Genomic DNA, 8819 nt, shown 5'->3' with positions numbered 1-8819 from the left:
CCTTAAAAGGGCGCCCTCTGATTCCCGCTGTAACTAGGTCAATTGTCGGGTCAAAGCTAATTATAAAAGTCAACAGAAAGCTTATTTTGGCCTAAATGCATAATTAACAATGTAGAAGCCATGCAACCTGTTTTATCACTCATATAACTTGGTAATTAATGTAAGAACATGTCTAAACATGTTCAACCTGGCAATTTTCAGTTTAAGCTCGGTTTGGAACCGAAAGTCGCATAAGTGGACTTTTACTTTGACTTTCAGTTCTGACCCATTAGAGCATAGTTTAGGAATGCCTTAGAGCTTTATTAGGACCAAGTTACCTATAAGTATAACCCTCTGAGATTATACAACTTGGTTCATTAGTTATCCGATTCATATGCATGTTTCCGTTAAATGCTTAAATGTTGACTATTATGCCCTTTTCACCTTAAAACATGATTTTTGAAAAAGTAAAAGAATGGAAACCTTCATTACTGATTTATAAACTTGTCCCTTGTAACACCCGTTCTTATAATTTAAGGTTTAATGAATCTTTTACGAAAACAATCATGTAATTACGATTACATATACATCGGAAATACGGGTTTACTAAAAGTTTTACAAATCATAAGTTATTCTACATAACGTGATCGAATTCGTTGTTTAAAATTTACAACGTGGCAAAGTGCGGAAGCGTGTATCTTTATCGTGTTCGGTTCTTCACTGAGCTTGATCGTCTTCCGGCATCCAAAAGTACCTATATTCCATAAACATGAAATACTTTAGTCATACGGGGTTTAAAACGTGTCTAAACGAATCCAGGAATTTAAACTAAATAAAAAATACTTTGTTTCTAGGTCCACCGTAACTTACGGTGACACCGTAAGTTACGGTAGCCCCTGAAAGTCTATCCTTCCACCGTAACTCAGTATGTAACCATCGTAATCATATCAGCTCCACCGTAACTTACGGTGGCATGACTAAATCAAGTATACGCAATCATATATCTTTTTCTGGATTAATAATGACATTATTAATGTGCAGCGATTTTCTATACAGCTGCTGTAATTGACCATTATGACCCATTCAAAGTCCGAACTAGATTAACATGTTCAAAGATGGATCGTAGAAAACTTCAATACCTTCGCAAGAATATAAGGTACACCTTCTAACGAATTTTCTATGATTTTATATGATTTTTATAAAATCAGCACAACAACTATATTTTCATTTTTCAAACAGCTTTCAAGGTTTTGAACAGCTGTTTAATTCATTCTTTTGGCCTATTTAACAACCACATTTGTTTCTTATGATTGAAAACAGTAAAAATTTACTTCATAAGCTTTCCGAAAAGGTATAGAACACCCAAATCGGATAAACGGTTGATTTTATATGATTTTTTTAACATTTGTCGAAATTCGTATAAAAAGCTGCGGAAATCATGTTTAGGGTCATTTTAAATTCGAACCAAACCATCAAATGCAACCCATTTCCATGGCTAAAACCCTTATTAAACTCTTGGTAATGGTTAGAAACCTATAACAAATATAATGACCATCGTCCGTAACATTTGGTTTACCTATTAAGGTAACCAAAAACTTATTTTAGACTTCGTTTAACTCTCATTAGCCTTACATTTAAATGAGAGTTATCTTATTATGCGTACCTGGCTCGGATCATTACATTGACCCATTTAAGTACCTTGCCTCAATATCTATAGCGATGTAAATATCCACTCGATATTTATTTCTGAATCAAACAACTCATCAAACCATTAGTCGATATTGTCAAAAAGTGATATTTTCACCTTTTGACCCGTTGGTCTAAATGATCGATAATATTGGCGAGATAAAGCTTATTGCCATCTCGTCTACACGACTCGTTTGTCTAGGGTTTGTCCCTAAACACTATAGTAGTTCCTAAATAATCATAACATACACATGCAATTCGAATCTCAGATTATTCAAAATTCATGAGAATTTCAAGTTGAAAGATTTCTCAAAATTTTACATACCTTGTAATCCCCTTGTGATGAGGATCATGAATCTATGTTTAGAATTCGATTTGGACTTGAATTGAACCTTCAATTTGCAAGATTTGTTGAGTTCTAGGGTTTTCACCCTCCTGGTCGCTCCTGGAGATCGATCCACACACTTAGCGTGTGTGGTGTTATTATTATTTTTTATTAAATAAAACTTGTTTCCTTTTTCACGGTTTTGGTCCCTCAAGTTTAGATATTCATAAATGAAACTATAACTCATAGTTTATTATTTAATTACCCATTACTAACTAGGTTAATCTTACCTAGTTAACTTAGTGGGTTCCGGGAGTTAAAAACCCGTTGTATTTTAAGTCCCGTTGACTCGGGCTCTTATAAACTTAATTCTTAAATTATTTGATTCGCTTGTATTTAATTATTAGGATTTCTTATTTAAATCCAAATAGTTAACGGGTTATTTTTACTGCTAGCGGTACTTTACCCGTCTTTTAGTATGAACAGAGATTGATTACCAAACCCGTTTTCGGGGTGTTACAAGTCTACCCCCCTTAAAGAGGTTTCGTCCTCGAAACCTTTTCTTACATAATTCATTGAGTTTAAACTCAATGTATTTGATCAGAGATATCATTTAAACATTACTTATACTTTTAACCAATTATTAGTATTACCAGATAAGCATGGTAACATCTTTTGGTCACTAATTGTCTACGTAACTCATATGACTTAGTGCAACTTAAAATAACGTAATCTCGTTATTTCCACTAGTTTAGTTAACTTAGCGATATCCATCGCTTTCATATACTATCGAATTCCTTACGAATCCGTTACTTTGACCCGTTTAAAGATCTTTAGTGAAATCTTTCACTTTTAGCAACAAATTCTTTTGTTTTCAAATTTATCTATTCGGTTCAGCTATACCGAATCTACCGCTTACAAGCAAACCAAATTTCTTGATTGGAATTGGTGACCTTAACCGGTCTCATTAACTAGTCTTATTAGTTCAGTTACTTTTATCACTCGCTTGGTTATAATGTGATTTTACTTCACATTACATTTCCTAACCGTGATCGTGTCACATCATGTTTAATTTGTATCAACCTTTCATTTTTTTTTTTGAAAATATCACTTTTCGAATATATCATCTTGCGCCTATCAGTGTCAAGACTTGTATCTTTCATGCTTACTATTTAAATTCCTATCAGAATTTATGTTTGTAAAAGCATTATTTCTTACTGAAACCGAAGTTTTAGTTTTAGGATCTTTTCTTTAACTTGTGTCAATCATCCATACCGGGATATTGACAGTCCGTAATTTAATCCTTTACAGTCTTAGTTTTATGCGGGGATTCTTAACTGATTTCCTCGCTATGTCTAGATAACCCATAGGTTCATTCACTTAGCCTCGTATGCTATTTCTTTAGGCTCTCACCTCTTTAAGGCGAGTCCTTTATGATCCCTTTTTTTTTCCTTTTTATTCATGACCCGTAGGTCATTTTAGTCCGTAGATCTCTCATTTGTTTATAACCCTAAAGGTTATGTTGATCCCGTAGATCACTCTTTTTACTCGTGTCTTACTAAAATATATTTTTGGTGTCAAAGCACTCTTTTTACGTCTGAAAATCATTTGTCTCAAGCTTACCGTTATCCGGCTTGCGCTTACAAAATAGTTCATTCTCAAAATAGTTGAATATAATTATCAAAATTTCTGTTTACAAAATTTTATGGTCTTTTAGTCATAACTCATAATCCGAGTCTTTTGACTTTAAATTCGTGTTCTCGTTTCTCGGTATACGCATGTGTTTAAATCCTTACCCATCAACCGAGTACTTTACCGAAGTCATTATTAGTGCAAGCATTCTGGTATACATCAAGTTTTCGTTTTAATTTGTTTGGTTGTCTTAGCGGAAGCCCTCGCTTTTATTCAACCAAACCTTTATTCTTTATTTGACCATCCTTTACAGTCTTTTAAACTATGAATGATGATTATCATCATCATCATCATTTCTTTACTACGACCAAAGTCAACGATTTTGATCGTTTTTTTTTCGTGTGGGCAATACCTTTGTTTCTATGACCCCGCGGGTCATTTATACTTTGGTTTTACAATGCCCTTTTTGTCTACCATGGTTTTTGATCGTTTTTCCCCCTGTGGGCAATACCTTTGTTTCTATGACCCCGCGGGTCATTTATACTTTGGTTTTACATTGCCCTTTTTGTCTACCATGGTTGTTTCATCAAAATGACTTATGTCACGAATTTCCTTGGGTCTTTTATTTCTATGTGCGCCATACATCGTTTTTATGGTTCCCGCGAAAACCATTTATACGAGTATGCCCATAAGATTTCTTGACCCTAAGGATCCTTTAAATTTCATTCATCTTGACCTTACTACATCGGACATAACTGCGCTCATTATAAGAAGCTCATGCTATCATGTGTTCACTACTTACTTGGCCAGAGTAAGCGATCAACACGTGGTACGCGTGACCTTATTATAATTACCACATCACGTCCCATGTAAGTAACTCCTCAAATTATCTCCATGTTTATGGTTTCATTTGGTAAAACTTTATTTAATTGTTAGTTAACAATTATTAGTTTTAGTCGTTTATCCTTGAACATGTACAATGTCCCTTTTTATAAACATTTATTCACATTCATTGATGTGATCATTACTTTTCTCAATAGGATTTATATTGAGAATACTTACTTGGATGATCACTCTCGTCCAAGTTTCTATATAAACAAGTCTTGTTATTCATTTGTTATTCATCATTATGAATAACACATTTCCTATTAAATTTCTCTTGGAAGTCAGGTTTTCCAAGTTCTATCATATGTGTATGCAACCGTTATTACTTACGTGTTTGTTGCATATAACGATTCGTGCGATTAAATTTAAAAGTGTGCACCTGGTAATGCTTGCCCCGACGGGCATTCCTTGCCATTACTTATTTGCGATCGTTACGCGATTTAGGTCCTTGATGAGTATGCTCTTCTTGTCACATCTCGGACCGTTCCATCATCATATCCGCAATTTGTTAAACTCTCGCTATCTTTAGATGCGAGTGTCCTTCAATTAAAACATTTACAAGAATTAGTAATATCAACTTCAATAATCGCCCGTATTATAATACAAGGCTTTTCTACTATACGCGTCAACGCGCACAATTTTGTCAACTATATTTATCATTTAATTGAGGTAACGTGTATCACACGATAACCCTATGTGTTGTTCACAACATTTCAACACATACCAAACCATTAATATACATGTACTTACCGGATTTACGATCAAGCCTCGAACCGAACACACTTTACTCTTTAACCATGAGCTCTGATTACCAACTTGTAACACCCGTTCTTATAATTTAAGGTTTAATGAATCTTTTACGAAAACAATCATGTAATTACGATTACATATACATCGGAAATACGGGTTTACTAAAAGTTTTACAAATCATAAGTTATTCTACATAACGTGATCGAATTCGTTGTTTAAAATTTACAACGTGGCAAAGTGCGGAAGCGTGTATCTTTATCGTGTTCGGTTCTTCACTGAGCTTGATCGTCTTCCGGCATCCAAAAGTACCTATATTCCATAAACATGAAATACTTTAGTCATACGGGGTTTAAAACGTGTCTAAACGAATCGGGGAATTTAAACTAAATAAAAAATACTTTGTTTCTAGGTCCACCGTAACTTACGGTGACACCGTAAGTTACGGTAGCCCCTGAAGGTCTATCCTTCCACCGTAACTCAGTATGTAACCATCGTAATCATATCAGCTCCACCGTAACTTACGGTGGCATGACTAAATCAAGTATACGCAATCATATATCTTTTTCTGGATTAATAATGACATTATTAATGTGCAGCGATTTTCTATACAGCTGCTGTAATTGACCATTATGACCCATTCAAAGTCCGAACTAGATTAACATGTTCAAAGATGGATCGTAGAAAACTTCAATACCTTCGCAAGAATATAAGGTACACCTTCTAACGAATTTTCTATGATTTTATATGATTTTTATAAAATCAGCACAACAACTATATTTTCATTTTTCAAACAGCTTTCAAGGTTTTGAACAGCTGTTTAATTCATTCTTTTGGCCTATTTAACAACCACATTTGTTTCTTATGATTGAAAACAGTAAAAATTTACTTCCTAAGCTTTCCGAAAAGGTATAGAACACCCAAATCGGATAAACGGTTGATTTTATATGATTTTTTTAACATTTGTCGAAATTCGTATAAAAAGCTGCGGAAATCATGTTTAGGGTCATTTTAAATTCGAACCAAACCATCAAATGCAACCCATTTCCATGGCTAAAACCCTTATTAAACTCTTGGTAATGGTTAGAAACCTATAACAAATATAATGACCATCGTCCGTTACATTTGGTTTACCTATTAAGGTAACCAAAAACTTATTTTAAACTTCGTTTAACTCTCATTAGCCTTACATTTAAATGAGAGTTATCTTATTATGCGTACCTGGCTCGGATCATTACATTGACCCATTTAAGTACCTTGCCTCAATATCTATAGCGATGTAAATATCCACTCGATATTTATTTCTGAATCAAACAACTCATCAAACCATTAGTCGATATTGTCAAAAAGTGATATTTTCACCTTTTGACCCGTTGGTCTAAATGATCGATAATATTGGCGAGATAAAGCTTATTGCCATCTCGTCTACACGACTCGTTCCGATTTACACCGCACGGTCGTTTTAACTATAATTCACCTCTTAACGCTTTTTGGCCTAATAAGGCTTACGAAATATGTATCTTTCAAAACCAATAATTATTGTCAACAAGTGTCCAAATTTCAATTTTACCCTTATTGGTTATCTTGTCCGTACGACTACACGCCGGAAACACCATATCTCAACTTTCCATTTGTCTTATTCGAAATCAAAACAACAAAAGGACATTCTAAACTGTATGACTAGTGTAAGTTATACTTACCTCGCATCCGAACTATGCTTTTCCTTTCCTTCTTGATTTGTTTGATCCGCTCCCTCATCAAGCTTCCACCTAGCTTGTTACGCGTCAAACTATCATCATTCGTTTCCAAGGTGGTTAGTTTAATCATAATTTAATACGATTATTCCACCTTACAAATTTCATATCAAAAATTACCATTTATCGGATTATAGGTCAGTTTGACTTTTAAAAAGTCAAATGCCCATTAGTATACTAATTGCATATTCGAGTTCATCAACTAGTTTTAGCATTCTTTAATTACCCGGTAGGCGTTATCTTTAGACCACCGTTTTAACCAAAGTTCTAACCACGTTCATCATATTTAGAACTCTTTTTAATCACATTTAGTATAATAGCCAAAACATCACAATTAAGTGTTTTAACTACAAAAATTCTAGTTTCGAGCCTTCTTTGAGGCATTTCATCAAACACCTTAAGGGCAGAATTTTACATGTTTATTTATCATGTCTCTAGCTTATCTCTTAGCCCAAATTTCACATAAATCAACCGTCTTACAAAGTGGTTAACTTCTACAATTTCTGAATTTACTTCAAAATTGTCAATTTACACTAGATTAACAATCTATTTCCTAGTGTTCATCAAATTTCACATAACTCACTAATCACCTACAATGGTGATCATAATTTTCACTAAAAATTCACATGATTTCAGCTTGTGTTTGTCTAGGGTTTGTCCCTAAACACTATAGTAGTTCCTAAATCATCACAACATACACATGCAATTAGAATCTCAGATTATTCAAAATTCATGAGAATTTCAAGTTGAAAGATTTCTCAAAATTTTACATACCTTGTAATCCCCTTGTGATGAGGATCAGGAATCTATATTTAGAATTCGATTTGGACTTGAATTGAACCTTCAATTTGCAAGATTTGTTGAGTTCTAGGGTTTTCACCCTCCTGGTCGCTCCTGGAGATCGATCCACACACTTAGCGTGTGTGGTGTGTTATTATTATTTTTTATTAAATAAAACTTGTTTCCTTTTTCACGGTTTTGGTCCCTCAAGTTTAGATATTCATAAATGAAACTATAACTCATAGTTTATTATTTAATTACCCATTACTAACTAGGTTAATCTTACCTAGTTAACTTAGTGGGTTCCGGGAGTTAAAAACCCGTTGTATTTTAAGTCCCGTTGACTCGGGCTCTTATAAACTTAATTCTTAAATTATTTGATTCGCTTGTATTTAATTATTAGGATTTCTTATTTAAATCCAAATAGTTAACGGGTTATTTTTACTGCTAGCGGTACTTTACCCGTCTTTTAGTATGAACAGAGATTGATTATCAAACCCGTTTTCGGGGTGTTACATCCCTAAAATTTGACATCAGTTTGAGGTCTAGATTAGGAGTTATGCTCATTAGCGTAAATGAAAAGCTTTTTTATTAATTAAACGGCATAATTAGCATATAGCCTATCTAAACCCAATTTTTAATACCCAACTTTTTACCTACTAATGTAATATAATATTTTGGGATTTTTTGAAGATTTTTATTTATTTTTAGGCTGAGCATAACATAGGGTTCTAAGCTTGATTCGGTAATTGCCGGTTTTGCCCTTTTGGCCTATAAAATGAGTTTTACAAATGATTTTGATAGAAAACCTTTTGCTACTGATTTTATATGATAAATAAAATGTTTTAAGCTTTCTGGAATAATAAAAATATCAGCTTTCCTTTAAAAACCCGGAAATCGCTTAAAACCGCCTTTTTAAGCATTTTTAACGCATAGTATGTATTAAAACTATTTTGAATATATAAGGTTTAGTGCCTACTGATATTTTCAGTAATTTTTTTATATTTTAACAGTAAGCAAAAGTTTTAAAC

General features: G+C 33.6%; 1 long non-coding RNA gene across 1 annotated transcript; it reads right to left on the bottom strand.

The window, feature by feature from the left end:
- Window positions 1–5522: 5522 nt before the first annotated feature.
- Window positions 5523–8230, bottom strand: LOC110882288. Its single transcript, XR_002560044.2, has 4 exons — window positions 7783–8230; window positions 6955–7043; window positions 6476–6558; window positions 5523–5566 (listed from the first exon to the last, which is right to left on the bottom strand). It is a non-coding gene; the product is annotated as an uncharacterized LOC110882288 (long non-coding RNA).
- Between the last annotated feature and the right edge of the window lie 589 nt (window positions 8231–8819).

The sequence above is a fragment of the Helianthus annuus genome, chromosome 10, assembly GCF_002127325.2.
Source record: "Helianthus annuus cultivar XRQ/B chromosome 10, HanXRQr2.0-SUNRISE, whole genome shotgun sequence".
NCBI lineage: Eukaryota > Viridiplantae > Streptophyta > Magnoliopsida > Asterales > Asteraceae > Helianthus > Helianthus annuus.
The sequence above is the reverse complement of the archived record's forward strand: the minus strand, read 5'-3'. Positions and strand labels throughout refer to the sequence as shown.